The sequence below is a fragment of the Hordeum vulgare genome, chromosome 3H, assembly GCF_904849725.1.
Source record: "Hordeum vulgare subsp. vulgare chromosome 3H, MorexV3_pseudomolecules_assembly, whole genome shotgun sequence".
Taxonomy (NCBI): domain Eukaryota; kingdom Viridiplantae; phylum Streptophyta; class Magnoliopsida; order Poales; family Poaceae; genus Hordeum; species Hordeum vulgare.
In genome coordinates, this window is record NC_058520.1 from 476,878,429 (window position 1) to 476,886,311 (window position 7,883).

General features: G+C 41.4%; 1 long non-coding RNA gene across 1 annotated transcript; it reads right to left on the reverse strand.

The window, feature by feature from the left end:
- Nucleotides 1-4,766: 4,766 nt before the first annotated feature.
- LOC123444357 lies at nucleotides 4,767-7,666 on the reverse strand. The gene is made up of 2 exons (XR_006630979.1): nucleotides 5,531-7,666; nucleotides 4,767-4,985 (listed from the first exon to the last, which is right to left on the reverse strand). It is a non-coding gene; the product is annotated as an uncharacterized LOC123444357 (long non-coding RNA).
- Between the last annotated feature and the right edge of the window lie 217 nt (nucleotides 7,667-7,883).

Consider the following 7,883-nt stretch of genomic DNA (forward strand, 5'->3'; position numbering starts at 1 on the left):
AAATGACTTCTCCTCCTACCCCCTTAATTTGCTCTATTCTGGTCTTCGTGCCGATGAAACTTGCTAGCTATTGGTTTCTTCAATCATGAGTATGCGTGACCAGTATGCGTCTCCCGTTTGAAAGGGCGGCATCTATAAATATGCATGTTTTTGCATATTTATAACCGCCATCCTTTCGAATTGTCCAACGTTATCCATGGACAGCCCGAGTATGTGTAGATTAGGTTCCTTTTCCCGTATGCTGTGCCCCGGATCCGATGCGGAATTTCGTCAGTGCCACCCTGTTGTTCTCCGGGTACACATCCTCTGTGCTCATTCCCGAGACGTGTATCAGGAGAACAACGGGGAGGTGCTGCCGAAATTCTGCGTCGCATCTGGAGCAGAGCATTGGAAAACGAACCCAATCTACACATACTCGGGTGGGATTACGACCTATCTTTACCTATTAGCGTGTAGGTTGCATGGCGGTAATAAACTAACAAACTTGATTAGCGGATGAATATAGATGATGTATTATATATTTATTTCTTGTGCGCCCATAGGTAGCTAGGCAACATGAATGATCGTGCTTGGATGTATAGTGGTCACCCTAGTAAGAAAGAGATGACCAATGAATGGTTAACACAAACCAGGGGTTTGTGAGAGCCGCATTTGCAAATGGTCAGCAAAAAACATGGTGCCCCTGTCCCAACTGCGACAACTGGAAAAAGGAGACCTGCAGAAGTGGGGTTTTACGCCTAATTATACGGTGTGGACTTTTCGGTGAGTCTAACCAACGTGCCAGAGCTGAGGTGATTCGTCATCGCACCGACGAGCATGGTACAGGGATCGAAGACATGGTGCAAGACTTTGATGATGCTCGGGATTCGGACGATGAGATGGAGGAATCTGCAAAGGCCTTCTATGAAATGTTGGACTCTTCAAAACGTCCTCTCCACGAGCAGACTAAGCTTTGTCAGCTGGATGCCATCGCGCAAGTAATGGCTCTGAAGGCTCAATTCAACATAGGCACAGAATGTTACGACGCGATGATGATGATATTTGGATGCTTTCTACCCAAAGGCCATGTACTGCCTGCAAACATGTACCAGTCAGAGAAAATCCTTTTGCCTTCACGTTTTCTCAAATATCTAATGTTTTGGCTTTAATTTGTCATACTACACGGGTTGGATTTTTGCCAAGGGTGTCCGCAAGCCCAACAGGGTCCTTGGTGTGCTTTGCCGTCATAACTTCCCAGGGTTTGTTACGTTTCCCGGTCGGGAGCGAGAGGTAGGAATGACCTGGGAGCACTACTTGCGTGCCCTGGCCCCGCCGGAGGTGGAGATCGATGGTGTTTTGTCCCACACGAGGGCCGACATGGTGATCCGACAGTTCTGGGTAATTTCTCCTTTACACAACTATAAATCAACCATAGCTAGTTATTGTACTAATCGGTGTTGTCTCTTTTGTAGACCTACTACAGGTGTGAGGAGGGATACGAGGAGGACGCGACAAAGGTTATCGAAACCGAATGTCGCCGCCTACTTCAAAACTTTCGGCATGAGGCTCGGGTGCAGGCTATTCGAGACTACTATGCCTCACGGCGTATTAGGAAGGGCAAGGCGAAGTGCCGTGATTCTAAAATGGAGAAGGAGCATTACATGAAGGTAATTACATATTATTAAGGCTTTGTAGTTAGTTTCCTTGATTTGGTTCTTACGCGCTCAAATTTCTCTTTATTAACTTAGGTGCCCCTGTGATGGTGTGTGGATAAGATGGATTGTTGGGAGGCCTTGGTGGATCAATGGTGCTCTAAAACGTGGGAGGCCAGCCACAACAACGCCATGGAGTGGCATGGCAAAATGGTTGGTGTGCCACACCATCAAGGGAGCCTCAAGTTAATCTAATTTGACAAGAACTGGGTATGTGGTTTTCTTCATGCCTCATGCAATTCATTCTTAATGCTATCTTGAGCCCTTTACTAATACAATTTTCCTCTCTCTCTTTTAGGCGTGTCACAATAATAAGGAGGTGCCACAGATGTACGACCTGTATGCGATGGCCCATACTGCCTCGTACAAGAAGGTCAAGGCATTCTCTGAGTCTGACCTCGAGCATCGAGAAAACTTCACCAACATCTCCTCCCACCACAAGCTCGTGAAGTATAGAGATCATGGGAAGGCGAGGAAAGGGGAGGACTTTAACCCGAGAAAGGGTCCTATTGATCCAGAGCTGGTGATGATAGCTGGCAACGGGAGGTCCCATGGCTCGATCGCCATTGGAGACGGCCTTATACATTGTCCTAGCACTCTCCGGCACATAAAGGCACGCCAAACGAGCTCCTGTCCTAAGATAACACCTCGTCCACGGCCAGTCGAGCTTGCCATCGAGGTTAGTTTAATGGACTCAACTATCTTTCCGCATTATGTTGTGCGTTGGAACCAATATGATTACAATGCTAACAATGATTTGTGTTGCAGGCTGCTATTCTGAAAGAGAGAGAGGCAATACAGGCGGTTTTGGCGGAGAAGGCTAAGGAGATGAAGGACCTGGAGGAGAGGACGACTGCATTGGTGGAGGCGGAGAGGGCACGGAATGATGCGTCTAACAGGGCCATATACGAGCTCTTCGTGGTAAGTTTCTTCTTCATATTATTTCAAATCTTGCATTTTAATGTCCGTTTCATTAATAACTAAAAAGTTTTGACTTGTCGAAACCAAATGTACAGTCTATGTGCGAGAAGACCGGCCAAGTCCCTCCGGGTGAAACAAGCCAGAGCCACCGTGCTTCACCGTCGTGATGACGATAATGGTATGTTATCCTCCTTGTTCTTCTCTCCTCCTTCTTTTCCTTCTTCTTCTCCTTCTTCTTTTCTTCTTCTTCTCCTCTTCCTTCTCCTTCTCCTTCTCCTTCTCCTTCTCCTCCTCCTCCTCCTTCTTCTTTTTCTTCTCCTTCTTCTTCTCTTCTTGCTTCTTCTCTTTCTTCTTCTACATAGCTTATTTCCCCAAGATAGATATATTTAGCTAATTCTACTCCAAAATGACATAATTAGCTTAGTTAGGTAAAAACATCATAAGAACCTTGGTTAGCTCATTAAAATGACTAATTTAGCTCCAAAATGACATAATAAGCTCATAATGGCCTATTTAATAAACAATGACATATACTTACCTAATTATCCTCCAAAATGACATAATTAGCTCCAAAAAGGCATAATTAGCTAATTTAGCTCGAAGAAGAGGACAAGAGGAGAAGAAAGAGGAAAATGAAAAGAAGGAACAAGAAGAAGAAAAGAAGAAGAGAAGTAGAAGGAGAACAAGGAGAAGGAGCTAGCCCCCTCCTTCTTCTCTCCTCCTTCTTTTCCTTCTTCTTTTCTTCTTCTTCTCCTCTTCCTTCTCCTTCTCCTTCTCCTTCTCCTTCTCCTCCTTCTTATTTTACTTCTCCTTCTTCTTCTCTTCTTGCTTCTTTTCTTTCTCTTCTTCTATGTAGCTTAAACTCATCCAACACAGACTAAATTGACTAATTATCCTACAAAATGACATACTTAGCTTAGTTAGCTGAAAACATCATAAGAACCTTGGTTAGCTCATTAAAATGACTAATTTAGCTCCAAAATGAAATAATAAGCTCAAAATGGCATAAGAACCTTGGTTAGCGGATGAATATTATATACTTAGCTTAGCATCCACCTAAATGACATAATTAGCTAATTTAGCTCCAAAATGCCTTAATAATCATAGTTGGCTCCAAAACGACATATTTTACCCAAGTTATCTCTAGAATGGCCCATACTTAGCTTGGCTTCCACCTAAATGACATAATTAGCTTAGTTACCTACAAAATGACCTATTTAATAAAAAATGAGCTATACTTAGCTAATTATCCTCCAAAATGACATAATTAGCTCCAAAAAGGCATAATTAGCTAATTTAGCCCGAAGAAGAGGACAAGATGAGAAGAAAGAGAAAAAATGAAAAGAAGGAAGAAGAAGAAGAAGAGAAGGAGAAGGAGGAGGAAGAAGAAGGAGAAGAAGGAGAAGGAGGAGAGAAGCTCCTTCTCCCTTCTTCTCCTCCTTCTTCTCCTTCACTACTAGGAAAAGGCTTGCTAATGGTGCACCTATTTTTGCTACTAATGGCGCACTATAGGTGCGCCACTAGCATCACGCCATTAGATTTTTTTACTAATGGCGCACCACAAGTGCGCCATTAGTATCTGGTATACTAATAGTGCACCAGGTAGTGCGCCATTAGTATTGCTCACGGTGCGCCATTAGTATGCCTCCCAGGTGCGCCATTAGTATGCCTCTCAGGTGCGCCATTAGTATGCCTCCCAGGTGCGCCATTAGTATTCCTCTCAGATGCGCCATTAGTATGCCTCCCAGGTGCGTCATTAGTATTCCTCTCAGGTGGGCCATTAGTATGCCTCCCTAGTGCGCCATTAGTATGCCTCCGAGGTGCGCCATTAGTATGCCTGCCAGGTGCGCCATTAGTATGCCTCCCAGGTGCGCCATTAGTATAGCCCATGGTGCTCCATTAGTATCTGGTATTCTAGCATATATATATGTTTTTTTTCAAAACCACAAATTCAACAACACATAACATATATATCAAATATATAATACATAATATGTGCCCAACAGTTTTACTGGTCCACAACACATAACATATATGCAAAGTTGCATAACAAATTTCATGATCCATATATCAAAACTCCATAGCATCCATACATCCAAAATTCCATAGCATCCATATATACATATAGTTCCATAGCATCCATACATACATAGCTCCATAACAAATATAGTTCCATAGCATCCATTCATTATTCACAAACAATTTTTTGAGCTACGATATTATTTTGTTTGCATTAATATGTTACCATTATTATTTTAGATGACAAAAAAGACAACTATGGCTCCAAAGGTTTGCTTTATGTCTTCACGCCACATAAGTAAACGAAGTAGAAGGGGTGCAGGTTTAGGAGCTCCAGCGCGCGGTCCTTTTGAACTTCCTCTCGCAAAAGAAGCATGAATCAAAAGCGTTAGAGAAAGAAAACAGATGATTCAGAATTACAAATTTTGATACATATTGACTTCTGACATAACAACACCAGCAATGTTTGTTACAAAATTTAGGAGGTATCAAGATACTTAAATTGTCAACTAGTGACGACTACACACACGCGCGCACAGATATATACACATAAGCTCCAAAGAATACAGCTAAGATTTTCAAGAGAACATTCACATACAAGAATAAGCACATGATGTTTGGTTCCAAATTATAAATATAAGCTGCCGATGTTGCGCTGAATCCAAAGTAATCCCAGCTACATAGGTCACACGCTCGCTCTAATGAGATGTGATACCAAATGATTAAGCCTGAAGGAAAGAAGCAATGGTATATGCACAAACTTTCCAGTCATGGAGATGATACTACGATCATAGTGTTCACCCTTGATTGCAAACAAAATCTAACTAGTAAACACACACAATCAGGAGCCCCTATATATAACTCCATAAAAGTATTAGAATGCATTAGAACTGAATTACCTGTGAGCAACAACAGGAATGAGGCTTCAGGCTGCGCGAGGAAGGAGACCGTCTTGGTAACCTTCTCCAAGCACTCCTGACTCTGCACCAGCAACGAATCGCCATTCCTCTCCACAATTCAGTCAAACCTGTAAATTATACTCGGGAGCTAAGCAAATGAAAGGGTTAACAATCCCACTGCATTACGCCAAAAGAAACGACGTTGAGTAAAGAGATGAAATCAAAATAAAACTGCAAGACAATGAAACAACTACAAGAAATATGGTCGATTATGACTCTCCTTTTTGGTCGTTGATTAGTCATTGTTATCATTTATTGACCTTTTTGACCAAATTCAGGACGTCAACAGTTGGCCGTCAAGAACGAACAAACTTGACCTTTTCTGAAATTTTGGTCATGGCCGCCCTTGACCAAAATATTGGTCGTAAAATCTATGACCAAAATTATGGTCATTACTAATGAGCTTGAAACGCATAGGATCTGATGTGGCAATGTCCACGTGGCACATGCAGTGACATGGAAAAAATGATGACATGGACGCTATGTAGGATCGGTTAAAATCAGCTGTTTTAATGGGACAAGCCCAATAATTAGCCCATTATTAGATTTACTTTTAGGCCACAACTATAGGTGGAGACCATTATTTCTGTCAATTTTAGATTTACTTTTGGGCCACAACCTTGACCCACTTAATGTTTTTTCTTAGCAAAGGCAATGTACAACCCAGCTATTCATTCCATCATTAATTGAACCAGCCCATTTCTAGCCCACTCGCATAATTTAGTCCAGCCATTATTCAAGGGATATCAACAACATTTCATTGGAAAATTTGGTAGTCGACAAAAAGCACATGAGAATATAATGATAATAATATAATTCTCAAAATAACACAACAATATCATTACACCACATGATCTCAAAATAATATAGCAGAATGAACAAACAACATAGTTTTTCATCAAGTTACTCGATCATAAGGCATGTGAGCAGGATGCGATGAATATCGCATGAAACACCAGCAGTGTGAAACTGGAACTATGCAAAGAACATAAAGCAGAGTGAAAATGTTTAACAAAGGGAAAATGGGCACCTTTGTCACATCAGGGTCAATATATTTCTATCATCATAACCCTTCAAAGAATAATGTGCATCAGACAAGAACCACCATAGTTAAAACATCAAGACAAACCAGATATGGTGTCTACTTTATGCTACAACATTATCATCAGTATTAAAACAACATATGGATACTCAATGTTGGATGAGACCATATACAGTACCACTACAAAAAAAATAGGCCACCACATGCCACGGTGCACCATCATACTTGATCCGACCTCGATGTTCATGAGCATGCCGTCCTCCTACTCCACGGTGGGCAGCTCAAAGCTGAACCAAACCGGCCAGGTCACAATGGTTAAGTGACGCTGGACCGGACCGTCGATGAGTGGGAGGAGCCTAAGGCGAACCGCACCTCATGCACTTCTGCACCTCACATATTAGAAGTTTGCATATTAGAAAAGGAAGGAGGATATTAAGCTACCATGTAAAAAACACTAGATCAATTGCAGATTAAAAAATTGATAGCAGCCCATATTAATTTACATGAAACATGTCATATGATTGCATACTAGAAATGACATCAAGAAATATAAACAGAGGGAGTACTAGAACGTGAATACCTAAAAAGACAATATTTAGGAACGGAGGGAGTACTAGAACGTGAACATCTAATCCAAAGGCTAACAGCGTATGATACGTGCATGCGACAAAACATGTGTTGTGGACGTGCTGCAGCTATGTGAAGAAGGGCAATCCTTTCGGCAAGAAAAAAAAATCTCAATCTATATATTCGAACCCAACCAGTACACATGATTCTGTACAAGCTTTTGTGATGCTTCAAGCCTCAGCATTACGTAGAAATCTGGCCAGATCATATGCAAAGGCGCAAAATAATTTACAAAGCCAAATTCCTGTTTGTTTATACTATAAGTATGTGGTAAGCTATCAAAAGAAAAACCAACATATCAAAGGAAAAAAATTAAGCATAATAATTAAGTAATAACTCATTATAGTATTTGTTTGCCGTCGACATAAACCAAGAATACGACTGCGGTGCGATAGGAGCTCAGAGTGACTAACCTCTAGACGCCTTATTACAAGTTAGTTTACCTCATCTCATGACCTGCGAACCCTAGCAAATGGAGCTCCGCTTTGTTAAATGGCTTAAATAAATGTCCAATTAATTTCACTAACTATAATAGTTTGGATTTACATGAAAGTAATTATAACAAAAATACTATAAAGTGTATCAGGATTTGTACCATGTGAAGGATATGACCGCTAGTAGGTA